Source organism: Biomphalaria glabrata, chromosome 2 (genome assembly GCF_947242115.1).
Source record: "Biomphalaria glabrata chromosome 2, xgBioGlab47.1, whole genome shotgun sequence".
Taxonomy (NCBI): domain Eukaryota; kingdom Metazoa; phylum Mollusca; class Gastropoda; family Planorbidae; genus Biomphalaria; species Biomphalaria glabrata.
This window is the reverse complement of record NC_074712.1, coordinates 31,747,536-31,753,535: the sequence shown is the minus strand read 5'-3', so window position 1 is coordinate 31,753,535 and position 6,000 is coordinate 31,747,536. Positions and strand designations below refer to the sequence as shown.

General features: G+C 40.1%; 1 protein-coding gene across 1 annotated transcript in view; it reads left to right on the top strand.

Moving 5' to 3' along the window:
• The first annotated feature begins 242 nt into the window (after positions 1–242).
• LOC106062460 (uncharacterized) overlaps positions 243–6,000 on the top strand; it is a 46,441-nt gene continuing 40,683 nt past the window's right edge. Inside the window, exon 1 of the mRNA XM_056020068.1 lies at positions 243–990. The gene's annotated coding sequence lies outside the window, so the exon portion shown is untranslated. The remainder of the gene's footprint in view (positions 991–6,000) is intronic.

The window sequence follows — 6,000 nt, the reverse complement described above, 5'->3', positions numbered from 1 at the left end:
AAGGTCTTATCTACAGTTGTGTTGAGACTTGGTGAAGGTTTTATTTACAATTGTGTTGAGACTTGATGAAGGTCTTATCTACAATTGTGTTGAGACTTGATGAAGGTCTAATCTACAATTGTGTTGAGGCATTATGATGGTTCATTATATGAGATTGCGTTGTGGCATGAAGAGTGTCCACTGATTGATATTTATTTAGCAGCAACTCCAGTTATTCAAAATTGTCTTCACTTAACACAAATACGTGTGTGCATGCAGTTTAATACATCTAGGATGTTTCTTTCCTGTTAGCAGGTTGACTAGCTCGTTTTGCTAAATGTGTACTTAAAGTGACCTACTCTTGGTGAAACAGTTAGAGAGGGAACATACATTACTCTCAATAGTTAGGTAACGCCCAGAGGGCTGTCACTCATTCTACTGCTAACCTGTGACGTGTGCACAGATGTTGTACTGTACTCTGGATGTTTAGTTCTATCTGGTATTTTGGAATAATCTTATTCGAGCCTCTTTTTACTCCACTCGGGACCTACTTTTTATTTGGTCGTTGCGCGTCAAATATTTCTTTTTGGCTACGCTCTCAAAGATATGCCATCCTTAGCTAAACACGAAACTGCAAGGTAAAAATATTTGGTACGATATATTACATTTATACAACTTATCAATCGAGAATCCAAGACTAAACAAAGGTATTATTACCACGAGCATAGACTACCTCTAAAGCTGAACACAGGACACAGTAACCCATGGATTTGTTTATGACTAGGAGGAAAGGGAAGCTACCACATCTTTCTCTTCACTTGAATGACTTTGATACATTTTTAGAAAACATGTTTTTCGAACGAAGTGTAAACACGAAAGGATTACCAAAACAAAAACACTTGTGTTGAGCTTTAAGCAGTGAGAATGGGTTTTCTTTGCCTGGAGTATACTGAAGGTGAATGGGCCTGGCTTACTTAGGCCACTTTTCATGTTGAAAATAATTGCAAACATGTAAGTTGGAGTCGATTGTTTTCCCTAGTCCTCTGCTATGCCATATGCTATTTAGTTTATTTCTAAAATGTTCTATCAGAAAAAATCCCGGTTAAGCGAATTTATACTTCTACTAGACTTTCTACTATTCTAATGATGATCGGCCTATAGCTCTCGACTTGACAGAATGTATACTTCTACTAGACTTTCTACTATTCTAATGATGATCGGCCTATAGCTCTCGACTTGACAGAATGTATACTTCTACTAGACTTTCTACTATTCTAATGATGATCGGCCTATAGCTCTCGACTTGACAGAATGTATACTTCTACTAGACTTTCTACTATTCTAATGATGATCGGCCTATAGCTCTCGACTTGACAGAAGAACAGCCAGGAATCTTGCAGTGTCTATCAGCAACATTATAGAAACTATACAAGTAGCAACAATGGAGCTGATTGCTGAGTTGTAAAGCGCTTGGCTTCCGAATCGAGGGTTCGAATCTAGATTTTTAGAATTTTGAGTCCACCCAACTCTGATGGGTACTGGACATATATGTATTACTTGGGGAAAGCAAGGGCGGTTGGTCGTTGTGCTGGCCCCATGACACCCTCGTCACTGTCGTCCATAGAAACATATGACCTATAGGCTACATCATCTGCCTTATAGATGGCAAAGTCTGATTTTTTTTCTATTCTTTTATCAGCAACAATAAACTGTTTTTTTTTAAAACTGTTTGTGAACACCTAATAGTAGCTTCATCAGCCTCATTCGTCGTCTTCCTTTTGTAGCCAAGCTGAAGTAGGCCTAGATGTGTTTGTAAACACATCATTTCTTATCTAGAAAATTACGGTTGCCAGACGTCCGGCAAAAGTAGGGCAGACATAGAACATAATTTTTACTATTCCTCTATTCAGCTTGCAAAGTCTTCATCGGTTAAAAAAAAAACAATAACCTGGAAACGGTTCTCAAAAACGGCTTTTTACTAATTGAAGCATATGTGCCACTTTCCTACACTAGTTGACATTAGCAACAGCCCAAACTTTGTGTTTCTTTGTGTGTCATTGGTGGTTTATTCGTAACAAATTGAAGGGAATTATACAACTCAATGTAGCTGTTCTATGGCTCATCTAGGGTTATTCCGTGATCGCATTGCCTGCAGCTTTGGTCTAATGTATCAGTTTTACTTACGCATATACATTTTGCAGTTGTGGAGGCCTTAGTGTTATGTTTTTGTTTATCTTTAAAATGTAGGTCTAAATCTTAAACAACAGAGTCTCGACCTGACTACTGAAATTCGTTGTGGGCGGGGTCAAAACGAGAAGGCTATAAATCTTGAAGTTTTAAGTCTAGTGCAAGGAAAAAGAAAATAGCCTTTAAAAAAAATGAAAACGAAATCCAACGAAAGTAAGAGGAGTAGTAGGATACAGCTATGTCTTCAGAAAGTAGGAGGAGTATTAGGCTACCAGCTATGTCTTCAGAAAGTAAGAAGAGTAGTAGGCTACCAGCTATATCTTCAGAAAGTAAGAGGAGGAGTAGGCTACCAGCTATGTCTTTAGAAAGTAAGAGGAGTAGTAGGATACAGCTATGTCTTTAGAAAATAAGAGGAGTAGTAGGCTACCAGCTATATCTTCAGAAAGTAAGAGGAGGAGTAGGCTACCAGCTATGTCTTTAGAAAGTAAGAGGAGTAGTAGGATACAGCTATGTCTTTAGAAAATAAGAGGAGTAGTAGGCTACCAGCTATGTCTTAAGAAAGTAAGAGGAGTAGTAGGATACAGCTATGTCTTCAGAAAGTAGGAGGTGTATTAGGCTACCAGCTATGTCTTCAGAAAGTAAGAGGAGTAGTAGGCTACCAGCTATGTCTTCAGAAAGTAAGAGGAGTAGTAGGCTACCAGCTATGTCTTTAGAAAGTAAGAAGAGTAGTAGGCTACCAGCTATGTCTTCAGAAAGTAGGAGGAGTATTAGGCTACCAGCTATGTCTTCAGAAAGTAAGAGGAGTATTAGGCTTCTGCTATGTCTTTAGAAAGTAAGAGGAGTAGTAGGCTACCAGCTATGTCTTCAGAAAGTAAGAGGAGTAGTAGGCTACCAGCTATGTCTTTAGAAAGTAAGAGAAGTAGTAGGCTACCAGCTATGTCTTCAGAAAGTAGGAGGAGTAGTAGGCTACCAGCTATGTCTTTAGAAAGTAAGAGGAGTAGTAGGCTACCAGCTATGTCTTCAGAAAGTAAGAGGAGTATTAGGCTTCAGCTATGTCTTTAGAAAGTAAGAGGAGTAGTAGGCTACCAGCTATGTCTTCAGAAAGTAAGAGGAGTAGTAGGCTACCAGCTATGTCTTTAGAAAGTAAGAGGAGTAGTAGGCTACCAGCTATGTCTTCAGAAAGTAGGAGGAGTAGTAGGCTTCTGCTATGTCTTCCGAAAGTAAGAGAAGTAGTAGGCTACCAGCTATGTCTTTAGAAAGTAAGAGGAGTAGTAGGCTACCAGCTATGTCTTCAGAAAGTAAGAGGAGTAGTAGGCTACCAGCTATGTCTTTAGAAAGTAAGAGGAGTAGTAGGCTTCTGCTATGTCTTCAGAAAGTAAGAGGAGTAGTAGGCTACCAGCTATGTCTTCAGAAAGTAAGAGGAGTAGTAGGCTTCAGCTATGTCTTCAGAAAGTAAGAGGAGTAGTAGGCTACCAGCTATGTCTTCAGAAAGTAAGAGGAGTATTAGGCTTCTGCTATGTCTTTAGAAAGTAAGAGGAGTAGTAGGCTACCAGCTATGTCTTTAGAAAGTAAGAGGAGTAGTAGGCTACCAGCTATGTCTTCAGAAAGTAAGAGGAGTAGTAGGCTACCAGCTATGTCTTTAGAAAGTAAGAGGAGTAGTAGGCTACCAGCTATGTCTTCAGAAAGTAGGAGGAGTAGTAGGCTTCTGCTATGTCTTCCGAAAGTAAGAGAAGTAAAAGGCTACCAGCTATGTCTTTAGAAAGTAAGAGGAGTAGTAGGCTACCAGCTATGTCTTCAGAAAGTAAGAGGAGTAGTAGGCTACCAGCTATGTCTTTAGAAAGTAAGAGGAGTAGTAGGCTTCTGCTATGTCTTCAGAAAGTAAGAGGAGTAGTAGGCTACCAGCTATGTCTTCAGAAAGTAAGAGGAGTAGTAGGCTTCAGCTATGTCTTCAGAAAGTAAGAGGAGTAGTAGGCTACCAGCTATGTCTTCAGAAAGTAAGAAGAGTAGTAGACTACCAGCTATGTCTTCAGAAAGTAAGAGGAGTAGTAGGCTACCAGCTATGTCTTCAGAAAGTAAGAAGAGTAGTAGGCTACCAGCTATGTCTTTAGAAAGTAAGAAGAGTAGTAGGCTACCAGCTATGTCTTCAGAAAGTAAGAGGAGTAGTAGGATACAGCTATGTCTTCAGAAAGTAAGAGGAGTAGTAGGATACAGCTATGTCTTCAGAAAGTAAGAGGAGTAGTAGGCTACCAGCTATGTCTTCAGAAAGTAAGAGGAATAGTAGGATACAGCTATGTCTTCAGAAAGTAAGAGGAGTAGTAGGCTACCAGCTATGTCTTCAGAAAGTAAGAGGAGTAGTAGGATACAGCTATGTCTTCAGAAAGTAAGAGGAGTAGTAGGATACAGCTATGTCTTCAGAAAGTAAGAGGAGTAGTAGGCTACCAGCTATGTCTTCAGAAAGTAAGAGGAGTAGTAGACTACAGCTATGTCTTCAGAAAGTAAGAGGAGTAGTAGGATACAGCTATGTCTTCAGAAAGTAAGAGGAGTAGTAGGATACAGCTATGTCTTCAGAAAGTAAGAGGAGTAGTAGGCTACAGCTATGTCTTCAGAAAGTAAGAGGAGTAGTAGGCTACCAGCTATGTCTTCAGAAAGTAGGAGGAGTAGTAGGCTACCAGCTATGTCTTTAGAAAGTAAGAAGAGTAGTAGGCTACCAGCTATGTCTTCAGAAAGTAAGAGGAGTAGTAGGCTAACAGCTATGTCTTCAGAAAGTAGGAGGAGTATTAGGCTACCAGCTATGTCTTCAGAAAGTAAGAAGAGTAGTAGGCTACCAGCTATGTCTTCAGAAAGTAAGAGGAGAAGTAGGCTACCAGCTATGTCTTTAGAAAGTAAGAGGAGTAGTAGGCTACCAGCTATGTCTTTAGAAAGTAAGAGGAGTAGTAGGCTACAGCTATGTCTTCAGAAAGTAGGAGGAGTATTAGGCTTCAGCTATGTCTTCAGAAAGTAAGAGGAGTAGTTAGCTACCAGCTATGTCTTCAGAAAGTAAGAGGAGTAGTAGGCTTCAGCTATGTCTTTAGAAAGTAAGAGGAGTAGTAGGCTTCAGCTATGTCTTTAGAAAGTAAGAGGAGTAGTAGGCTTCAGCTATGTCTTCAGAAAGTAAGAGGAGTAGTAGGCTACCAGCTATGTCTTCAGAAAGTAAGAGGAGTAGTAGGCTAACAGCTATGTCTTCAGAAAGTAGGAGGAGTATTAGGCTACCAGCTATGTCTTCAGAAAGTAAGAAGAGTAGTAGGCTACCAGCTATGTCTTCAGAAAGTAAGAGGAGTAGTAGGCTACCAGCTATGTCTTTAGAAAGTAAGAAGAGTAGTAGGCTACCAGCTATGTCTTCAGAAAGTAGGAGGAGTATTAGGCTACCAGCTATGTCTTCAGAAAGTAAGAGGAGTATTAGGCTTCTGCTATGTCTTTAGAAAGTAAGAGGAGTAGTAGGCTACCAGCTATGTCTTCAGAAAGTAAGAGGAGTAGTAGGCTACCAGCTATGTCTTTAGAAAGTAAGAGGAGTAGTAGGCTACCAGCTATGTCTTCAGAAAGTAAGAGGAGTAGTAGGCTACCAGCTATGTCTTTAGAAAGTAAGAGGAGTAGTAGGCTACCAGCTATGTCTTCAGAAAGTAGGAGGAGTAGTAGGCTTCTGCTATGTCTTCCGAAAGTAAGAGAAGTAGTAGGCTACCAGCTATGTCTTTAGAAAGTAAGAGGAGTAGTAGGCTACCAGCTATGTCTTCAGAAAGTAAGAGGAGTAGTAGGCTACCAGCTATGTCTTTAGAAAGTAAGAGGAGTAGTAGGCTTCTG